Source organism: Budorcas taxicolor, chromosome 22 (assembly GCF_023091745.1).
Source record: "Budorcas taxicolor isolate Tak-1 chromosome 22, Takin1.1, whole genome shotgun sequence".
Classification (NCBI taxonomy): domain Eukaryota; kingdom Metazoa; phylum Chordata; class Mammalia; order Artiodactyla; family Bovidae; genus Budorcas; species Budorcas taxicolor.
In genome coordinates this window covers 48,783,336-48,805,985 of record NC_068931.1, presented here as the reverse complement: position 1 = coordinate 48,805,985, position 22,650 = coordinate 48,783,336, and the positions used below count along the sequence as shown (strand labels likewise).

The window sequence follows — 22,650 nt, the reverse complement described above, 5'->3', positions numbered from 1 at the left end:
GTGAACTCCAGGCTGGTGGAGACCAGGGAAATGAAGAGACACTTCTCTCCAGACTTGTTCTGCTTCCTTCCTGCTGCTGCTCTGGGGTCTCCTCCTGGCTCTGCTTCTCATTCACAGCAAGATCAGGATACGTGCTCAGTCACTTCAGTCATGTCCAACTCTCTGCGATCCCATGGACTGCAGCTCACCAAGCTCTTCTGCCCATGGGGTTCTCCAGGCAAGAACACTGGAGTGGGTTGCCATGCCCTCCTCCAGGGGATCTTCCCGACCCAGGGATCGAACCCGCGTCTCCTGCACTGGCAGGTGGGTTCTTCACCAGTAACGCCACCTGGGAAGCACAGATCAGGGTGGGAAATCCCCAAACAGCTAAGCTGCTGGGTAAGCTGAGAGCCAGTAAGAAGAGCTTCTGTTTTAATGATCAGTGAAAAGTGGAAAGGGGGCTGAGCCCAGAGGAAGAAGAAAAAGAGGAGAGGTTGGACGAGGAGAAGAAACACCTCTTGTAGTGGCAGCTATCCAAGATGTGGCCTGCGGGGCTGTGGCCAGATCTCAGGAACACGCCCTTCTGCCTTCGGGGCTCCCCTCCTCGCGTTGCCGTGCCCCTCAGCCCCTGCCAGGTGATGGATGCCCAGGAACAAAAAGGCAGGCAGCAGGCATGGGGAAAGTGCTGAGGCTGCACTTTGCTGTAAAGGGCAGGCAGCCTTGGAGCCTGCAGGCAGGAGGTGGGGCCTGGGTGGGCACAGCTGCAGGAGGGTCACAGAGGGGCTGAGGCCGTGGGGCGCTGTGGTTCCTTGGGAAACCAGCGTCAGCAAAGGCACTTCTGCTGACGCCGTGGGCTCGGGCTGAGGTCAGGAACCTCGCTCCCCCCACCCTCTGGGCCTGCCTGCCTTTCAACCTTCACGGGGGGCTCACGGAGCTACATCAAGGACGCAGGGTCTACAGGAGAAGGCAGGGCCCAGAGAGGAGAAGCTGGAACCATCCCAGCCCTCTCAGCATCCTTTCCTACCAGCCCTGTGACAAATGGCATTAGCAGCTGTAAATGTAGCCAATCCCTTTAAGAACAGCCAGGCATTAGAGGAATTACCTCCTCCCCAATCCCCAGGTTCAGTGACCTGCCAACCAGATGAGTCTCTGCTTCCCGGCCTGCCAGCTCTTCTCGGGGGGCACCCAACAATTCCAGGCCCTGGAACGGGCAGCCTTGTGCCCCTCACCCTCCAGCAGACCCTTTCGCCTCAGGCCTTCAACACACAGCTCGGCCAGGACTTCCTCAGAGAGGAAGCCCAGGGCTCATTTCCCGGCTTTCAGCTCCACAAAGGGTCTGGCCTCCTGGCCCACAGGCCCCGCTACAGGGAGTGGGCTCTTGAGCTCAGGGACTCATGGGTCTGTCCCCCCAAACCCAGCAGGACAGCAACTCTGCAGACGGACAACAGGTCCCTCTGAGCTGTGGTGGGCGGCGGGGCCCAGCCAGTCAGCACCGCATCCCCACTGTTGAATGAATCGCATCTACCCACCGCTTCTCCACCGTCCCTTTCCCAAGCTGTTGGGACTCAGTCCCCAACCCGGACCCCCTCTAGCAGGCGCTCCTGGTGACCCCACTCCACACCAAGGCCTGCCCTTCTCTCTTCCTGCCTCCACACAGAGCTGACAACTGGCACGCACACACAGAGCCTACAGCCCCCAGAGCAGGGCCAGGCTAGGCCACCCCGCCGGGAGTGTCGGAGGAGAGAGGCCAGCTGCCAGGGGAGGAGGGTGCCCAGAGCCCTCCCTGAGGAAGCCATGGACACCCCTTTCACGATGTCCTGCTGCCAAGCCACCCCTCCAAGTCCAGCCCACGCCCCACCTCCTGCACAGACAGGACTCAGGAAGAATGCTTTCCCTTCCCCTCAACCTGCAGCCCTCATGCTCAGCCACTGGCGCCAGTGCTGGTCCAGGACTCTGGGCCTGCTAGTGTTCACCACAGAAAAGCAGGGGGCTTTGGAAGAGGCCTCTCTGCACAGGAGCCTCAGACCCTCAACCACCGGAAGTGGAAAAGTTCAGAAACACTAGGAGGAACTGGAGGCTACCTCAGATATCAGCATTGCTTACCATTGCAGAAGAGAGGACACCCGGTGTCCCCCACATGTCTGATACCAATGTAAACCTCTGTCACTCAAATATCAGACAGGGCTTAGCCAGGGCGGTGTTTTTCTAACTGCAGGTCTCCGTGGCTTTTGTGGACTGCAAAATAAACTGAGTGCAAGACAAAAATCCAGGACACACAAGTTCGATCCCTAGCTGGGGAAGATCCCTTGGAGGAGGGTATGGCAACCCACTCCAGTATTCTTGCCTGGACAATACCACGGACAAAGGAGCCTGGTGGGCTACAGTCCAGGGGGTCACAAAGAGTCAGACACAACTGAGCACACACAGGACAAAATCATGATCTCAGCATTAAAATGGCAGAATGAAGTTGAAAATTCCAGTGAGTAACACACATTAAAAGTGGAACTATTGTTTCATGGAAATTTTGTCTCATCTAAATATATCACGGAAATATATTTTTATTTCTGTGATGCGTGGTCAAAAGAGCTTATGAAAAGTGGCCCAGAGCAGCGCTTCCCAAACTTGCACATATGCAGTGATCACAGGCGATCTTGTTAAAATGCAGATTCGGATTCGGTGGACCCCAAGTGGGGCCCGAGAGGCCGCGTGTCTCACCAGCTCCCAGTTGGTGATGTTGCTGCTGGTCAGAGGACCACGCTTTGAATAGCCAAGATCTAGAAAAACCTGTCCAGGTTTTTCTATCCACTATTCAGCTATTCCATCCTGGCTGGAAGATGGGTAGATTCTCCATCCTGACTCTCTGGCCAGCTGGCCGGCTCCCAGGGTAAGGGGCAGTTTCTCTTATGGCCGACTCAGGGCCAGGCAGGACCTCAACAGGCTGAATGAGTGTTTATCTGTGGGCCCGAGGACCGCCTACTTCCACCCTGGGATCTCAGCATTAGGAACACATAACAGCGCTCGCTTAGAGTCCAACAGGGCCAGACATACCCAGCTGCTGTCACCAAGTTGGAGGGGCTCCTGAAATCTAAGCCACGTGACCTCAACAGATCTTAAGAGAATTCAGCGGTCCCACCGCTGCTCTATCTCTGGATGCTTCTGCTGTCCTTTACCATGTAGATGAGGACACTGGAGCCCAGAGTCCTCCCAGATGTAGGGAGGACCTGCTCAGAGCCATTCAGATGCCTAATGGATAGAGCCTGGCCTGTAATGCAGGTCTCCAAGCCCCTGAGAGTCTGCCATCCCCAGAAACCCCCTCCTGAGCTGAGTCACCTCTCCCTTCCCCCAGTGATTGCCAACGTCTTTGGACCCCAAGTGCAGTTCTGGGTCACAGTCATTAACATCAGCCAGTTACTCCTAAATGACAGATGACTCCCAAGTCATTGCATCATTTTCACACCCTCACGCCACACAGGGCCCTGGGCCAAGCTCTGTGGATCTTGCAGAGCTTCCATGGAGAGACCAAGGGACCCGGGCCTCACTGTACTCTCTCCAGAGCAGCCTCCGGAAAACTGAGAAGCTGGACTGGTTTTGCCAGCGAGGGGACAGATCACCACGAGCCTGGAAGGCAGGAGGGATTCTGCAAACCCTTCTCTCCCCAGCAAGCCCACGACGGCAGCTCCAGGAGAGGCGTCTGAGAAGGGGGTCGCGGGGAGACAGAACAGATGCACCCATCGCGGTCCATGCACAGGACAGCCCATCACTCCAGTCTCCCAGCTGGGATTTCCTCTGGAGGAAAAAGGGGCTTCCCAGGTGGCGCAGTGGTAAAGAATCCGCTTGCCAATGCAGGAGACTCAAGAGATTCAGATTCAATCCCTGGGTTGAGAAGATCCCCTAGAGGAGGGCATGGCAACACACTCCAGTATTCTTGCCTGGAAAATCCCGAAGGCAGAGAAGCCTGGCGGGCTATAGTCCATGGGGTCGCAAAGAGTCGGACATGATTGAGCGACTGAGAACGCAAGCTGGAGCAAAAATAGACACTCTCCGACCCTGCGGAGGCCTCCACACCAGCAGAGGAGCCCAGACCAACTAGGACGAGGGCATCCAGGATGGACTCGAGATGCCCAGCGTCTGCTCTGTCCCTGGATGGCCCCGCTGTCCAGGTCTGCCCTCCCCTCCAGCCTCCGGGGCCAACAGGAGCCTCCACTGGGCTCCAGGCACTGACTCCACACCTGCTCCCTTGGCCAAGCACAGGCTGCCTCCTGACACCTTCTCATCCTCCCTTGTGCTGTTACCCAACTCTTATCCTGCTCTTGAATTTTTTATGGGGTTTTATCTTGTCCTGACAAGACTTCACGGTCCTTGGGGGCCCTGCTTCTTCCTGTATTTCTCACTCTCCCAAGCCCAGGACGGCAGACCAGCCTCTAGCTCCCCAGCCCTCTCATGCCCAGCCTGGGGCATTCCTTCCCCAAGAGTGGGGTTCCCCAGCTCCTTTGCCCACTGCTGCTGAGCCCAGGCTCCACTCCAGCCCCCTTCCCAGCTCTTAGAACGGTGCAGCCAAGGATGCTTTAAAGATGTGGAAACAGGCTACCCTGGGGGGAGGGGAACCTGTACCATCCCCCATCCGTACAGCTACCAGAGTTACCTCATCCCAGAACCAAGACTACAACCTCTTCCACCACATTCTAGACCTTTCTTAAGGCAATTCATCTCCGCAGGTAATGAGCACCTGCTGTATGCTCTGCCCCACAGGTTTGAGGAAGCACAGAAGTCACAGGCCCCAGGGTCACTGGTCAGCCAGCACCACACCTGGCTGGAGTCAGGTAGCTTCTTCCCTGCCCCCTCCCCTTAAGACAGGGGAACATCACAGTTCCGGGTTCCAATGCTGGCTAAACCAAGCTCTGTAACCTTGGGTAGCCTGTTTCCGCATCTTTAAAGTTGACTGGTGATAAAAGTACCATCTCGGTAAAGTGTTGGGAGGATGAAGTGAGAGGGAACTCAGGAGAAGTTGAGAGTGTGGGTCCCACCTCCAGCCTTCAAAAGCTTCCGAGTTGATGGACAAAGAGTGGAAACTCAGAGCATGCCCGGGCGCGAGCCCCACGGTGTCCTGCTCTGAGCCCGGCGCCGCACCTGGGAGAGCAGCTCGGCTGAAGGCCTCAGAGCTCCTCCGGGCCTGGTGGCCCAGCGCCATCTCAGGTGATGCCCTCTCCACTGCCTCGCTCGGGGTAACCAGGGTCCCCATCATCCTGCTCCCTCCTGGCCAGGGCTTCGCGAGCCAGCCCAGCTGGAGCAGTGACAGGCCCGGGTGGTTTCCGAGAGGCTGGTGGGGGGTCTCAGGAGCTGGAGCACGCTCCACACAGCCTGTCCCTCGGGGTGGGAGGACAGGTGGCTGTGACCCCCGGGCCAGTCTCACCGCTGAGGAGGACAGCTGGCTCCCTCTGAGACCAGCATCCCTTCCCTCTGCCCTCCTCACCCTGCAGGCCGCTCAGTCAAGCCCACCTCCAGATGCCACCCTGACCATCCGAGCCCACAGAGTCCCCCCGAACACCCACAGCAGCTGCCCACTGGGCCTTTCAGCATCTGTCCCCGGCACCTTGGATGACCAACTCTTTCCGCACAGGCACGTAACCACACAGCAGAGACTGCAAAGGCTCATTTGGGGTCACACCGTTTCGTCTGTCCAGTATTTTTAAAATATTCAAGCCAATTTTACAGACCAGAAGATTTCACGGTAAAATCCCCATTTCTGATTTTCTTCAAAGACCGGGAGATCCGCCAACACTGGCCCACCTCCCCACGCTGGAAGCATGACCAGAGCGAGGCTGAGCTCTTCAGACAGGGCACGCAATGGCCAGTTCCCCACAGACCCCAGCGCTCCCTGAAGTCTCCCACAGCCATCACTTGCGTGAGGCTCCACGCACTCACACGTTACCTGCCTGGTCCTCGCCAATATCCAAGTTTGAGACCCTCCTGCAAGAAAGTAATGAGGAGTGTCCCTAAGAACCTGGCAATCAAGAACAAGGATTGTCCCCTGGGAGTTACAATGGGAAATCAATACACAACAGTCCAAAATAGAAACATGCAGAGTCACTGCAAAGGGGGAGAAAAAAAGGTTTCCGGATCAGCAGGATGCCGCCCTAACCTGGTTGAAGACAAGCCACAGAGTTATTATAGGAAGACTATGTCACTCTGCGGGGATTGAGCTGCACTGGAAACAAAACAGTCAACCACAGAAGGCAGTGTACCCCCAAACTCTGTTCAGGGAAAGAGATGCACCTCCTGGGTGTCTTGAGGGGGGTCCAGGTAAATGGACAGGGTTGTCCCATTGCTCCCTGTAAAGCCCTCACCACACTCCAGCTCAGCCCTAACGCAGTCTTGGGGGCTGCCTCCTTCCTCAGCTGAACTACAAGCTCTTGGAAGCCGAGGACACGCCTGCTCCTTCCCCTGTGACCTGGGAGCCAGACCTGAGCCCACTGCAGACATTCAGTTAATCACTGAGTATTTGATATGAACTGGAGCATAAAGAAGGCTGAGTGTTGAAGAACTGATGCCTTCAAACTAAGGTGCTGGAAAAAACTCTTGAGAGTCCCTTGGACAGCAAGGAGATCAAACCAGTTAATCCTAAAGGAAATCAACCCTGAATATTCACTGGAAGGAACGATGTTGAAACTGAAGCTCCCATACTTTGGCCACCTGATGTGAAGAGCTGACTCATTGGAAAAGACCCTGATGCTGGGAGAGACTGAAGGCAGGAGGAGAAGGGGCGACAGATAGTTGGATGGCATCACTGACTCAATGGACATGAGTGTGAGCAAACTCTGGCAGAGACAGGGAAGCCTGGTGTGCTACAGTCCACGGGGTCGCAAAGAGTCTGGCATGACTGAATGACTAGACAATAACAATTTGGGGATTCCCTGGTGGTTCAGTGGTTAAAAAAAAAAAAAATCCGCCTGCCAATGCAAGAGACATGGGTTCGATCCTTGGTCTGAAGATCCTACATGCCTTGGAGCAACTAAGCCTGTGCATCACAACTTCTGAGCCTGTGTTCTAGAGCCCAGGAGCCAGAACTACGGAAGCCTGTGCCCCTGAGAGCCCGCGCTCCACAAGCCAAAGCAATGAGAAGCCCTTGCATCGCAACTGGAGAGCGGCCCCCGCTCACCACAGCTAGAGAAAAGCCCTGCCAGCAACAAAGACCCAGCACGACCACAAGTAAGCAAATAAAGGGTTAAGCAACAGCAATTTGATGATGAATTCTCAGCAGTCAGAAAATGGATGATGGGTAACTGAGGTTCTGTTCCCTTGGTAATCAGCAGGCAGGTAGCAGCTGGCTGCCAGTGGGCAGAGATGCGGCGGGGGTGGGGGGCATGTTAGCAGTGAAATTAGCTAGCACGGTAGGCTGGGGGAAAGACCCCTCTTTGGCTGACTAGCCTGCATATATCACACACGATGCTGGAAGCCCACTGGACAGCAACCACAGGGATCTAAAACTTGACCCAGTGCCTGGGCGCTTATTATTCTCCTTGCATCCGCCAGGAACTGCAGGCAGAACTGAACAGCAAGAGCCCAGGAGTGTAAAAACCACAAAAAAATGGAAGCCCAGACCCCCTGATTCCAGGCCCTGAGCTTGCTTGGAGGACCCCAAGAGGGGTGCTCCTACTCAGGGCCAGCTGCATTTGACCTTCACTGAAGCAGGAAAGCAAGCCATTAATATTATATTCCCCACAGACTGTACTCCCCATAGATTCCAAACTATTTTCCTCTAATATCATACTTACTTTTCAAATTAAACTATACACGGTTCCCTTGATACATAAAAGAAAACAACTAGTATTTATTGAGCCTTTACTATGTGCCAAACTCTGTGTTAAATGCTTGTCATATATTTTACTTTAATCCTCAAGACACTCCTATAATGTAGGCTCACTTTCAGTCCCATTGTACAAATCAGGAAACCGAGGCAGAGAGGAGGTGCCCAAGGTCATCTGTTAAGAGGTGAGCTGAGTCAGGTCTTGAGCCCAAATGGCTCCAAGACACAGTACGCTGATGAAATTGAAGTGAGGAGCCCAGAGCCCCACCCATTCAACAAGCCGATCCTGGCCCAACATCGCCCATGAGCTGCTGGTCCCCATGGGCACTCCTGAAGTGGGCCCCGGAGCTGCTCCAGGTTAAGGCTTTGTGTCTTTCACAGGATAACAGAGTAAGCTGCCATTGGATATGAATGACTGAATCAGATTTTAAATTATCTGTGGAGCTTGGGCTGGGGCCCTGGGCCTCCTGCCCTTGGGTCTGCACAGTCCAGCACCATCCTGCCAGTCGTCTCTCTCCCATGTACGAAGAGACAGGTGTGTGTTGCCACTTCCCTCTTACACATGGGGACCCTGGAACAATGTGCATATGGCTTCCCGACAGGAAGGACCGCAACCCAGGCATCTTGACTCCAGCCCCAGGGGTTTCCCCATGACCAGCAGCAGCTCAGGGTCCCACTGCCTTGTGGCATGAGCCGATAAATCACTGACCGTTCCCACCAGCTTGTGTTGTGATGGGGTAGAAACTGAGGGATGAAGGGGAAAGAGACTGGCTGGAAGGATGGAAGCCCTATGTGCTACAGAGCCTTCTGCAGGACAGAAGGGATGGGACAGCCAAGTTCTGCAGACTACAGGTCTCTGCTAGCTACGGCTGTTACCTTGTAGAGCACAGAACCCAATTACCAAATGCTCGGCAGTGACGGCCAAGCCAGAGATGAGAGCTACTCACCATGGCCACATTGCAGGCTCAGGTATGAGACTTCTCCTGGGGCTGGTTTTCCCCAAGTGTTTCTCTCTGGGACGTGCTAAGGCCATGTATTTAGGAAAATAGGCACCCAGAAAACATGAGTCCAGATCACTCCCATTGGGCACCCATGAGAGTACGCATTCTTGTGGACCTTCTAGAGTATCATTTGGTCTCTCCCATCCCTGTACTTTCAGGGCAGGGTAGGAGTTCACAGAACTTGGGTGGAAGGCCCGTGGGCTCTGGTGGGAGGACTGTGGACTGGCTGATCCCGGGCCTCTGTGACCTAGGAGCTCTCGCCAGGGGCTAATTTGAGACAGTGGCAGGAAGGACTCCCAGATGCAGCCAGATGCCTTTCAGGGGGAAGAGAGAACTCTCCTGGTGGCACATCTCGATGGCTGCTCTTATTAGGCCATCACAGCACTTGGGCTCTATCTCCCATTATCCCTGCAGTCAATTCCCCTCGCTAGAGTGGCAGCAGCAGATAGCCTCTTTAGGGGCGCCCAGCAGGAGCAGTCTGGAGCCAGTTACAGCCTCAGGGAGCAGACTGAGTGGCTAACTGGCAGATAATTAACTGAGAGATTCCCCACAGCCCTCTGCAAGCTCTGCTGAGAAGGGGAAAGGAAGATATACAAAGCCAAAAGGGGCCTCTGTTGTCTCCAAAGTCACTGGATGTCACCCCAGAATCCTGGGAGCTGAGATGCAGAACGGTCTTTGTACATTGAATCAAGTGTGAGTGATGAGGATGTGGAGAAATTAGAAGGCTCATACACTGATGATGGGAATGAAAAAGGATGCAACTGCTTTGGACAACAGTCTGGTAGCTCCTCAAAAGATTACACATATAGTTCATATATGATCCGACAACTAAGTGTGCATCTGTATACACATAATGCGAGCTAAGCTGCTTCAGTTGTGTCCGACTTTTGCAACCCTAAGGACCATAGCCTGCTAGGCTCCTCTGTCCAGCTCTATGAAAATCTAGAAGACCTCCTAAAACTAACATCGAAACTAGATGTCCTTTTCATCATAGGGAACTGGAATGCAAAAGTAGGAAGTCAAGAGATACCTCGAGTAACAGGCAAATTTGGCCTTGGAGGACAAAACGAAGCAGGGCAAAGGCTAACAGTTTTGTCAAGAGAACACACCGATCATAGCAAACACCCTTTCCAACAGCACAAGAGACAGCTCTACACATGGACATCACCTGATGGTCAATAAGGAGAATCATCAACACGTGGAAGGAATGTTATTCTTACTGGTTTGTTCTAAGTGACCAAAAAAAAAAAAAAAAAATACAAATAAAACTACTAGGTATAAAAACAGGAGAAAACTTAGAAAGCAAATTCTAAGACCCACCATTATTTTACGAGACACAAAGAAAAGAAAAAATGCTGCCAATTAGACTATGACATAATGCCTTAGCGACAGTCCTGAGTGCAAACTGGTCACATGAGCTCTGAGGAGGTTTCACCTCTTCTGAGGGGCTGGAGAATTTCTCCTGCCTTCGGTGGCATGCAGGAGACTGATGATTCCCGTTGCTTCAAAAGAAAGTATGCAATTGAAGCCCTTCCTCCAGCAACACACACTTGCTTTTCTAATATCAAAGCAAGGCCCCACCACTGCTTCCATGTCCCTCTGTGCACATTTGGTATCAATAATAAATTACAGTGAGATCTTTCGGAAGACATTTTGAGCGACAATTCACATAACAGGCGGATGACCGACAACACACCTAATTCAGCTGAGGTCATGACAGTCTGAATGGCAGGACCACATTCACACCTGCTCAGGAAATGACAGCTATGCCATGTGACATAGTGGCTCTGCCATGTGGCTAATAGCCAAGGGTAATGAGATGCATCCTTGTTTCACAGATACTAACAGGTGGGAGGAAAAGCATGGCTCCCAGAAGCAATGAAGTGGGCAAGCCAATCCCTCCTATTACAGATCAGGAAATGCAGGCACAGAGCTGTGACATGACACATCCCAAACCAGGCAGCTGTGACTAAAACCCTTAGTAGCTGAGATTTGCGCCAAGGTTGTTTCCTTTCTACTCCCTCAGGCTCCCTCCAGGAGACTGCTATCTCTAAGCTTCTCTTACGTTTTCTTGCTTAAAAACAAATAAACAAGTCAGGCTTTTAGAGCATAGACAACAATAAGATTAACAGATCAGTACAAACAGTCTCAGTCCTACAAGCCCATGAAGATGGGCTCATTCCAATGCCATCTAAGGGACCACCTTAAACATGTATGTAGTCGAAGATAGACCATTAGTTTATAGCTGTCAGGAGACTGCATTTCCACTCCCCACGGGGGATCCCCAGGCTGCCATCCAACAATATTGTGCCCTGTTTATGAATGAGGCTGGCCAGGTGTTTTCTTTGAGTTACACACTCTCCCTAGGGGTGGGGGCCCAGGGGAGACAGCCTCCCCATCAGATGGCCTACGAAGAGTCTGGAAACGCCCTTGCCGAGCCTGATGTTAGAAATCCCCGTGTCTGTTGCATGCAGACAGAATATCGGGAGTTCAGGAAACTGCTGAATTGAGTCTCAGTATCTAAACACGCTGCTTGCATCCTGGCAGTATCTCTCTCTTTACAGGACACTGGACCAAGATGGGGAAAAACAAATTTTTCTTTTGTGAGCCTGGGGTTACAGAGCTGGCCCCTTGACCTGAACACAGATTAACACAGTCAAGTCCTCTTTGCTTCAACAAAAACGTTCTTTTTCTTTTCCTGTAGCTGGATAAAAGAAAGAGCCTAAAGTCTTCAAGGTGAGGACAGGTCCAGTTGAACGGAACTGAGATACACTTCCACGAGTAGAAGACAGAAGCCTGAAAACTGAACCAGAACCAGGCCTGCCCGACACAGATGAGGACAGCGGCCTGTGTTAACAGCCAGTCTGCATGGCGGCAAGCTAGGAGAGCACAGCTCAGATTTCAGCAAGGGTCACGGTCTCACCAGGGACACCAGTACAAGATGCAATTAATGAGAGGCGAGCCGCACCAGGACTGATGTAACAGGAGGCCACTCAGGGCTGGAAGACTGGGGAAAAAAGAAAGAACTAGCTATGGTGCAAAAGGTAACCAAGAATTTGTCTAGCATCCAGCACTGTCAACGGAGAAGAAAGCAACCAACATTCCAGTCTATTTGTAGTGCAAGCCAGGAACACAGCTGCGGACGCTGAGCTGTCAGAGCTCCAAAGGAATAGCCCTTCCGCTCACCCCCTGCCCTTTATTCTGGCTCTGCCCTTGACTCCAAGCCCACAAACACCTGCCACTTCCTCAGCGCATGCCAGGTGCCCTGCTAGACCCCAGGTACCAGGTGAGACATGGCCTCTGCCCTGAGGATCCCCCGGGGTGGCAGGCAGAAGATGGGGCATGGTTGGAATTCCCACGCAGGAGCCACAAAGACACGGGTACAAAGGGACACTCAGGAGTCAGCCCAGGGCGACCGGGTAGACAGACACACTGCACGACCCCACAGAGGTCCTGAGTCCTCGGTGACTCAGTCTCCCCAAGGGATAAACCTTGACAGGTCAGTTGAAAAGATTATGTAAAAATATGTGAAATAAGCGCAGTTCCAGTCAAACAGTAGACCATCAATACATGATGCATATACTTGGTATGCTTATCTCAAACCTGCATTAGAAGCTCCATAAACATTGGCGCTTAATAATTTGCCTGGTGAATAATAACAAATATTCTTAACAAACAATTAATAATTTGTTCCCTGGTAGTCTAGTCACTAGGACTCTGTGCTTCCAATGCAGGGGGCCCGGGTTCAATCCCTGGCCAGGGAATTAGAGTCCACATATCGTACACAGAAATAGCATGCCCTGGCTAAGAAGATCCTGCGTGCTGCAACTGAGACCCAGTGCAGCCAAATAAGTAACTAAAATTTTTAAAAATAGCAATAATAACTTGTCTGGGTGACCACTTCATTATGCTGTACAATTGAAACTATTAATAACATAATGTTCTATGTCAATTATTCCTCAAGAGGCCCTGACCTCCTCCAGGGCCAGGGCCACATCACTGTCTCCACTGCTGAGGGCCTGGGTTCAATCCCTGGTCAGGGAACTAAGATCCCATAAGCCATGCAGTATAACCATATATTTCCTCTGTATATTGTCACACTGCTTACTTAACTTCTATGCAGAGTACATCATGAGAAACGCTGGGCTGGAAGAAGCACAAGCTGGAATCAAGATTCCTGGAAGAAAATACCAATAACCGCAGATATGCAGATGACACCACCCTTATGGCAGAAAGTGAAGAAGAACTAAAGAGCTTCTTGATGAAAGTGAAAGAGGAGAGTGAAAAAGGTGGCTTAAAGCTCAACATTCAGAAAATGAAGATCATGGCATCTGGTCCCATCACTTCATGGCAAATAGATGGGGAAACAGTGGCTGACTTTATTTCTGGGGGGCTCCAAAATCACTGCAGATGGTGATTGCAGAAATTAAAAGATGCTTACTCCTTGGAAGTAAAGTTATGACCAACCTAGACAGCATTTTAAAAAGAAGAGACATTATTTTGCCAACAAAGGTCCGTCTAGTCAAGGCTATGGTTTTTCCAGTGGTCGTGTATGGATTTGAGAGTTGGACTATAAAGAAAGCTGAGTGCTGAAGAATTGAAGCTTTTGAACTGTGGTGTTGGAAAAGAGTCCCTTGGACTGCAAGGAGATCCAACCAGTCCATCCTAAAGGAGATCAGTCCTGGGTGTTCACTGGAAGAACTGATGTTGAAGCTGAAACTCCAATACTTTGGCCACCTGATGAGAAGAGCTGACTCATTTGAAAAGACCCTGATGCTGGGAAAGATTGAGGGCAGGAGGAGAAGGGGATGACAGAATATGAGATGGTTGGATGGGCATCACCGACTCAATGGACGTGGGTTTGGGTGAACTCTGGGAGTTGGTGATGGACAGGGAGGCCTGGCGTGCTGAGGTTCACAAAGAATTGGACACGACTGAACAACTGAACTCACTGAACATATACATATATATGTGTGTGTATGTGAAAGTGAATGTGCTGGTCACTCAGTCACGTCCAACTCTTTGTGACCCCATGGACTGTAGCCCGCCAGGTTCCTCTGTCCATGGGGATTATCCAGACAAGAATACTGGAGTGTATAGCCATTCCCTTCTCCAGGGGATCTTCCCAACCCAGAGTCTGAATCCGGGTCTCCTGCACTGCAGGCAGATTCTTTACCATCTGAGTCACCAGGGAAGACCCCATAAATATATGTGTGTGTGTGTGTGTATAAGTAAATAACACAAATAAGATTTTGGCATTTTTATAAGCAAGAAACAACAAACTTCATTTTAAGAGAAAAAAAGTTGGCTGTGGGGTCCCTCTGGCCTGTTGATCACTGGGTTAGAACGCTGGCTGGGAGGAACCTTGGCTGTCCCAGCCCGGGGCAGCTGGTCACTCGGACGGTAACCCCTGCTAGGAGGCACCTGCCACACCAAACGCCAGGCCAGCAGAGCCTTCTGCTCACACCCCTCCTGCAGGGACACTGCCATGTGCAAGGCCTTCCCACGTCCATGAGCCGTCTGGCACAGAGGTCATTTTCTACTCTGGCAATGCGCGAGGGCCCCTGCTGGGTGGATGGCATGGTTTCCACCTGTGACCCTGCGCGTCACCGCTTAATCTAGAAATCTGCTGACCTCGGTGGCAGCCAGAGGTGGGAAATGGGAGCAACGCTGGGGTTGCCCCCTGCCCCAGCATGGCCCCTGTCCCCAGGAAGAAGGCTGGGGGTGGGAGGTGAGGACCAAGAAATAACCCCCATAAAGCCCTTGTAACTCATGTTGAACGCGTCGATACAGTCAGTAAATGCCAGTGCTGTCTTTACCGGTGCCACCTTCCTCGCTCCTGCTCTGGGTGTGGTTACAGCATTCCTTCTGTTTGTTTGTTTTTTTAACCACAATGGGACATTCAGGAGCCCGCCTGCCCACACAGCAGTGCTATGACGTCATTACAAAAAACTTCCCAGCAGTGGATTCTCCTGCTGGCAAAATACCAAAGGGAAATATGTTCTCAAGCTCTGATTTTAAATGCCCTGAGATGGCACATGCCGTGAGCTTCTACCCAACCCCCCTGCTGCCCTGCAGGCTCCCTTGTCTACTTCCAGGTACAGTCTAGAGACCAGGCAGGCTCCAGTCTTTCTGAGCAGCTTCAGATGGAAGAGGTGCCCGCCACACCTTCCTGCATTGCTAATCACATCACACGTCAAACTTCTTCACACCGAGGCCTCTGAAACCTTCTTAAATGTTAATGAGCAGAATTTCACAGACTAAATTGTATGGTTTCCATTTCCTCTCTTGGGACTTAGGAAAGAAAGTGAAGTCGCTCAGTTGTGTCCGACTTGTTGCAACCCCATGGACTGTAGCCTACCAGGTTCCTCCGTCCATGGGATTTTCCAGGCAAGAATACTGGAGTGGGTTGCCATTTCCAAGACAAGCCAAATATGAGGGATACCTCTGATTCCCAAGCAGGAAAAACCTGGAAACTTAGTACGACCCCAGAATCTCCCTCAATTTTCCCCGCAACTTCAGCTGGGGTTTCCCTGTCCCCTATGCTATTTGCCTAACATTTAAGACACTCGAGCTTGGTGATGCCCACTGGAGGTCTAAGGAATTCAGCTGCAGGGTCTAGGAGCCAAAGCATGGGCTGGAAAGGATGAGGAAGCAATGGAATAGAAGGTGCTGGAGGCCCCATCATGGACCCGGCTGTAGGTCAAGGTCTGTCTATTGCTTTGGCCATTGGGTCTCCTCATCAGAATCAGCCCAAGTTCTCAGGCTCAAGAAAAGAGAACCCAGCAAGGCCCTCCTTTAGCCCAGGGGGATGGATCTGCATGCCAGCACACAGGCTGCATCCTTGACCCATTCCTGCCCAGACAACTCCTATCCGCCCCTCAAGACCCTTCTCCCCAGGCCTGATTTTCTGGTGAGCTATCTGTTGAATGGTCAATTATCCAGTCACACATCTGTTTCCTCTTACATGCTGCAGGTCCCTTACATCTTTTTATTCCTCCTTTCCTGTGACCTCATGGAGATTTTCCAATCTCCCTCACAGAAAGTAGAGGCCAATGAGATGTCAAAGGAGGTTAATGGATGGGAAACACTTTAAAGGGATTGACTGAGCCGGCACATAACTTTTGTCCTTTCCACGTTTTCCTCCTTGTGTGGAATGTAGGCATGATGTCTGGAGCTCCAGCAGCTCTCTTAGACGACGAGGCAACTTTGAGGCTAGTAAGTAGCCACCAATTCAGCATGGCAAAGCAGAAAGATATAACCTAAGCCTCTGATAGCCACAGAATCCCCACACCAGTCCTGGATTCCTGCCTCTAGATTCCTTCTACATTAAAGAAAAATAAATCTCTGCATTGTTTAAACCAATGTTATTCAGGTTTCCTGTTATAGCTGCTATGGTAAGCTGCTCTTTAAGATGGGCCTCAGTGACTCCTGCCTCCTGCGTTCCAAACAAAATATGGTAAAATGATAAGATGTCACTTCTGTGATCAGGTTAGAAAAGACTGACTTCTTTCTTGCTGACTCACCACTGCCTTTTCGGCAGGCACACTCTGATGAAGCAAGCTGCCACGCTGGAGAGGCCCACGTGGCCAGGAGCTGTGGGCAGCTTCTAGCCATCATCCAGTGAAGAGCTGAGGCCTCAACCCAATAGCCCCAAGGAACTGAACCTCATCAACAACCATACCAGGGAGCCAGGAAGCAGACACTCCCACAGTCTATCACAGTCCTGGTCAATGCATCTTCTTTAGCCTTGGGCGAGGTCCTGGAAACAGAGTCCTGCCAGGCCGAGCTGAGACGCTGAGCAGCACAAAGTGGGAGACAAGTGTGTTTTGTTTGGGGGATGTTTGTTACACAGCAGTAGACAACTGACACAGCTGTGGATCCTGATCCTAAATGAAACATGAACAGGACCCTCCCCGCCTTTGGCTTCCATCCCCTTGTCTGTAAAACAGGAGGGTGGAACCAGGTCATTTCAAAGGCGCCTGCCACTTTAAAGTCCCAGAAGGCTGCAACTTACCCACAGTCACGCCAAACAGACCCAGCTGTCTCGACCTCCTTCCCTGGGCAGTCAGGCTCAGGAGTCCGTCCACCCATGACTGCTTAGTGCTACTTCTTTTGTTCACTGTGGCATGATGCTTCGAGGCAGGAAAAAGAAGCAGGAGACCAGGGTTCTCCTCCCCGTGCCCGGCACACAGGGCCCTGCAGCTCTCACCATAGGACTTTCTCCTCTTAGCCGACTGGAGGCCTCGGACCCAGCAAACCCTGGCAGTGACTCCTGGTATTTGTCAAGACAGCTCCCTGAGCAGAACTTCCTGATGAGAAGCGGAGGAGGCTGGGCTGACACACAGTCAAGGTCAGTGGACCAGAGAGCAAACGGCTTAGCTAAGCCACTAGTTTTCCAGCTTGTTTCACTGCTTATGCCATCTGCTATGAGTTGAATTATATCCCCCAAAGGGAAAGTGGCTCAGTCTTGTCCAGCTCTTTGCAACTCCATGGACTATACAGTCCATGGAATTCTCGAGGTCAGAATACTGGAGTGGGCAGCCTTTCCCTTTTCCAGGGGATCTTCCCAACTCAGGGATCGAACCCAGGTCTCCCGCATTGCAAGCAGATTCTTCACCAACTGAGCTATGAAGGAAGCCATATCCCCCGCAGTTCAGACTAACTCCCCCATACCTCAGAATGTCACCTTATTTGAAAACAGGGTCTCTGAAAATATAATTAGTTAAGAGGTTGTGTGTGTGTGTGTGTGTGTGTGTTTTAGTCGCTCAGTCATATCTGACCCTTGCAACCCCAGAGACTGTAGCCCACCAGGCTCCTCTGTCCATGGAATTCTCCAGGCAAGGATACTGGAATGGAGAGCCATTCCCTTCTCCAGAAGAACTTCCTGACCCAAGGATCAAACCCAGGTCTCCTGCATCACAGGCAGATTCTTTAGTCTGAACCACCAGGGAAGCCCATAAGAGGCTATACTGGTCTTATACAAAGGGAAAATTTGTACAGACAGACACACATACAGGGAGAATGCCAAGGAGGGATAAAAGCAGAGACTGGGGTGATGCCGTCGACCAGCCAAGATACGCCAAAGACTGCCACCAAACCGCCAGAAGCTAGAGGAGAGGCAGCCACGGAAGCTCTGAAGGAATTCACACTGCTGACACCTTGACCTTGGACTTCCAGCCTTTAGGACTACGAAAGGATCAACTGCTATTGCACTCTGTTTGTGGCACTTTGATGAAGTGGTCCTAGCAGTTGTTCAGTCGCTCAGTCGTGTCCGACTCTTTGCAGCCCCAGAGACTGCAGCATGCCAGGCTTCCCCGTCCTCCACTATCCCCCGGAGTTTGCTCAAGTGGATGTCCACTGAGTCGGTGATGCCATCCAACCACCTCATCCTCGGATGCCCTCAGTTTGTGCATGATACACCTCTGTGCACACGCTCACCCCCCCACACACACATACACACTCACCCTGGCAATACATCGTGTGCATTACAAAACCATAATCCCAAACAGAAATTAAAAGATGAAGAAATACATATGCATAAGAGTTCCAACACTTTCTCCAGGTGACCCCGCCTGGAGTCCACTAGTTTCAGGCGATATAGTTGGCACTATCCATCGATTTCCCCCTGGTCCTTGCCATCTGGGATCCAGGATTCTGACCTTGCTTCTCAGCTCGCTAATTGTTTTCCTGCTGAACTTGATGCCCTGGTGAGGACTGAGCTCAGCAGGGTTTGAGTATGGGGTGGCTCTCCCTCTCTTGGGCCTCCCACTCATGCTGGGGCCTGCGGCGGCCTGCCGAGCCCTTGGGCGCACAGCCCCTCATTCCTTGGGTCATTCTCTTTCCCCATCCATCAAAAATAAACCCCGAGCAAAGGTGGATGGAGCCAACTTCAGGGCGGGGTGGGGGCACGCCTGTCTGTTGTGGGCGCAAGGATTTCTGACTTCTTGCCCTCTGCAGCAAGGTCATGGTGCGTACGTGGTGCCTCCAGGTGAGGAGCACAGGGACAGCCCAGATGCATGGGTGCAAGGAGGGAAGGGTGCAGAATGGTAGCCAGGGAATGTGTGCGCTCATTACAGAAACCCTGCCTGGCCCTGCCTGGCTGCCTGGTGTCCGCGTGCAGCTGCCATAAATGCTGGGCTGCTGTCAGCCCCACCCCAGCAGCTCAGCCAGCTGACAGATCCCAAGGACCCTAGCCTCAAGCCCCCTGACAGCTGTGGAACCCAGACTGCGTAATTCGTGCCCCTCCCCCACCCCCCAGACCAAAAGAGGAATGCAAGTGAAGCCTCTCCTTCAGTGTAAGGATTTCCAAACACTGACAGCCGGTGTTCACTGAGCATTAACCCTTCTGAGCATGGGGCCCCCCATCAGAGCACAGCTAACCCAGGAAGAAGGCCTGCCTGCTCAGGAGACAGGCCAGACTGCAACCATGATGCTCCACCCCGCCTCCGACCCCAGAGCTGCCAAATTAACTCTCTCCTTCCCAGCCACACACTGCAGAGTCCCCCCAAGAGGTAGAATGGGGAGGGGGGGACCTGTTCCAGGGGGGCCCCGTGGCACCGGCAAGGTAAATACTCAGCTCTTTGGTCTGTGGCACCTGGTTGATGGAAGAGAGTCCCCTAAATCATTTGTATAGTAGATAATTTAATGAAGATACTCAGCAAAAACTATCTGAATGACAATCTAGTGTCCCTCGGGCTGGCCTCAGCCCCAGAGGCAAAAGGACATTCTCACCTTGGCTCATCACCTGTATCCATCCCCTGCCTGTTTAGGCCTCTTTCTATACCTTCAGAAGAGAACAATCTTTTTTTTTTTTTTAAAACTTCCGAGGGTTGTCAAGAACATGAATACCAGGTCTAAAATACTAAAGAACTCTGAAGACATATTATTAACACCTGTGATGATGACAATAAAGATTATTTTGCTTTGACTGAGTCCTTTCACATGCACGACAAACTTGTCCTTTTCTGCCAAGTCTTCTCCAGGAAATCCCTGACTCTGGCTGAAACCTGTTTCCCGACAGCATCCCCTCCCATCGAAGGGCCTCCCCTGTGCACGCCCGCCAAGTGTGTACTGACCTGAGGCAGGCCTCCTGCGGCCTCCTGAATGGGGAGGTGCCACGCTCCCGCCAGACACACAGTGCCCCTGGGTCTTTCTGGCCACTGAGGATTCCCAGGGGGGCCAGGACAGGAGAAAACTTTATCGGGCTCATTACAAAAATATGCTGGCTCATCTGGAGACAGGATGTGGGCCCTGCGCAGAGTGCAGTCGTCCAGCCTGGCCAGGCCCCACCTGTTTCCAGGCCTCCCCACTCCCAGCTGCCCATGGTTCCCTGCTCCCAAGGCAGCCACCCTCTCCAGGGTAAGAAGAGGACCATGGAGTTTTGCAATGACTCCCTTTGTTCCTCTCCAACCCCCCCTGGGGCCCCAGGAGCCAGAGGCAGCCTGTGAATGGCAGGCTGGGCTTCTGCTTGGCTGATCAGAGCGATTAGCAGCCGTCACTCCCTGCTAATTGCTGTCCTCAGCAGGGCCAGGCCCTCCTGTCTGCTCCTCCGGGGCCCTCTGCCGGCACACAGCCGCCAACTGTTCCCGGTGACAGGAGTTGCGTGTCATGAGAATCACAGTGTCCAGGCTGTAAGGTCAGCTCGTGCCAATTATGAATCCCATTCACCCAGCCGTCGAGGCCCGTGGCTTCTTCGCTGAGTCTGAGCCATCTGGGTTACTTACTCCAGGGAGAGCCATTTCCAAACCATCCCGGGGAAGTAAGGTGCCCTGCAGGTCAGAGGACCTTCACACTAGCTTGTTCACTGGTATCCAGGAGAATCAGGGCAAGGGGGAAAACCGCACTAAAGCCTACAGATACTGCCAGGGTGTTTCCGTAGAAAGAGCACAGCGCCAGGAATCCAAAAGGCTGGTGGGTCCCTTTCCTGCTCTGACATTAGCCTCCACATCTGCAAAGTGGGGTTAATAGTGCTGTCCACACTCCCACGGTTGCCGTGAGGATTAATTGAAGCAACCCACATCATAATAACCATGCGAGTGGCTGTTGAGAGCTAAGCCTTTAAATGGACTCTCTGCAGTCCCCGCCCTCTCATCTGTCAGATGGGTCCCACCTTAGAGATGAGGAAACTGAGGCCCAGAAAGGTCCAGACACGACGGCCACACGACAGGTAGGGGCATGTGGACATGGGGCCGTAGGGACTGTTGTCACGGTGCCAGGTTCTTCCTGATGCTGAAATGATCCCCTTTCACGTGTCCTGCTCAGAGATCCAGCCCAGGCTGTTCAGGGCCTGCAGGCAGCCACTGCCAGAAGCAGTGGGTACCACGGACGACGGTGGTCCACCTACGCCTGCTGGAGGTGGCCTGATGGGATACCCCTGCCTGGGAAGGTTAAGGGGAATTAGCGAGATTATCGGACTGCCTCCTGAGCAGGTCTGGACTGCAGAGCACGGGATGGGTGGCCAGTCTGTGGGCAGGGAGACGGGGCAGACAGGAGCCGAGAGACTCCGAAAGCTGGGTCTGCGCCTCCTCCATTTCTGAGGTCTGCCTCTTCTCATCCACGTGCACCTCATCACGTGCCCCAGAATGCTGTCTGTCCAACTCCAGGTCCCACGCTGTGACTGCTGTTTTGAGTTCCCTGGGAGAGGCCTGACATCCGCACTGTGGTCTAAATGACTAACAGGAACAGCTTTCAATGAGCGGGGAGGAGGGGACAAGGGGTGTCAGAGCCGACGGGGATTGGAAAGGATGGAATGCGTGTCTCTAGTCTCCCAGTTAGGGTGCTGTCAGGGATGTCAGTCATTCTTGTCCTGGTCTCTGGGAAAGCTGGTACATGGAGGTGCCCCCATCCCAAAGACAGCATGGTCTCCTGGGCAGCAAGGGTAAAGGACTCGGACTCCAGACACCCAAATAGAGTGGCTCGCCATCGGCTGCCTATGTGACCTCAGGCAAGTCAGCTCTCTGGGCTGGTGGGGTTTGCTGGTCAATGTGCAGGCAGGAGAGGGCCAGGCCTGGCATGGATGGGCTGCCACCGCTGTTCCCGGCAGGCCCACACGGCAGGCCCTGGAGGCCCTGGCTCAGAGCCGGTGCTCCGCCCCTTCTGGCGTCCATGGTGGCCTCGGGGCAGCAGCTGGGACTGGATTCCAGGCTAAATATGGAGTCCCGGCCCAGGTTTCTCCCCACCTGCAGGCCGAGGGCCCAACCTCTGCAGCTCCGGAGCGTCACGCCGCCCGCCCTCCCTCCAGCCAGCCCAAAATGCTGACTCACAAAGTCTGCACTCGAACGAGGGCCAGACAGAGGTCAGAGCGCCAGAGCAACAATGAACCTCCAGAGCTATCAAAAGCCGGCAGCACAAGGCCCCGGCCTGCAAAGAAACACGGGAACCAGCCTGCTGGTTTCAGTAACAGAGAGGGATATAAAGCTCTTTAGCCTCAGAGGATATTCAGGCTGACTTCCCAGAGCCGAACAATGACAAAAGTTACAAAATAAAGACGATGCTCCATGAGGTGTCTCTCCCCTCTCCTGGGCTGAAAATGTATGGTCACATTTTAAAAAGAAGGCTGGTAAGACTTTAGTCCTTCACCCCTCTCACCGCCCGCCCCCATCACACACACACACAAAGATAAACTTGCTACTAACAAACTGTTTACTAGAAGGACAGGTCTAACAAGTAGAGTGCTGAGTACTCAGAGTTTTCAACCTAAAATACCAGGAGGACTCCTACTCCAGAATGACTCAGGGTGAACCCCACCTCACAGCCCCTCTCCAGCACCAGAGATGGGGTGATGCCTGCCACACTGCTATAGGGTGAAAGGTCCTTTGCAAAAAGAAGTGTCAGCGTCTCCCCACTCAATTGTCACTGTGACCT

At 52.7% G+C, this 22,650-nt stretch overlaps 1 protein-coding gene and 1 non-coding gene across 3 annotated transcripts in view; one reads left to right on the top strand and one right to left on the bottom strand.

Annotated features, from left to right (window-relative positions):
- CTIF (cap binding complex dependent translation initiation factor) overlaps window positions 1-22,650 on the bottom strand; it is a 329,462-nt gene that overhangs the window by 258,566 nt on the left and 48,246 nt on the right. The gene's annotated exons all lie outside the window — the stretch shown is intronic.
- TRNAG-UCC (transfer RNA glycine (anticodon UCC)) lies at window positions 12,476-12,548 on the top strand. Its single transcript has one exon. It is a non-coding gene; the product is annotated as a tRNA-Gly (tRNA).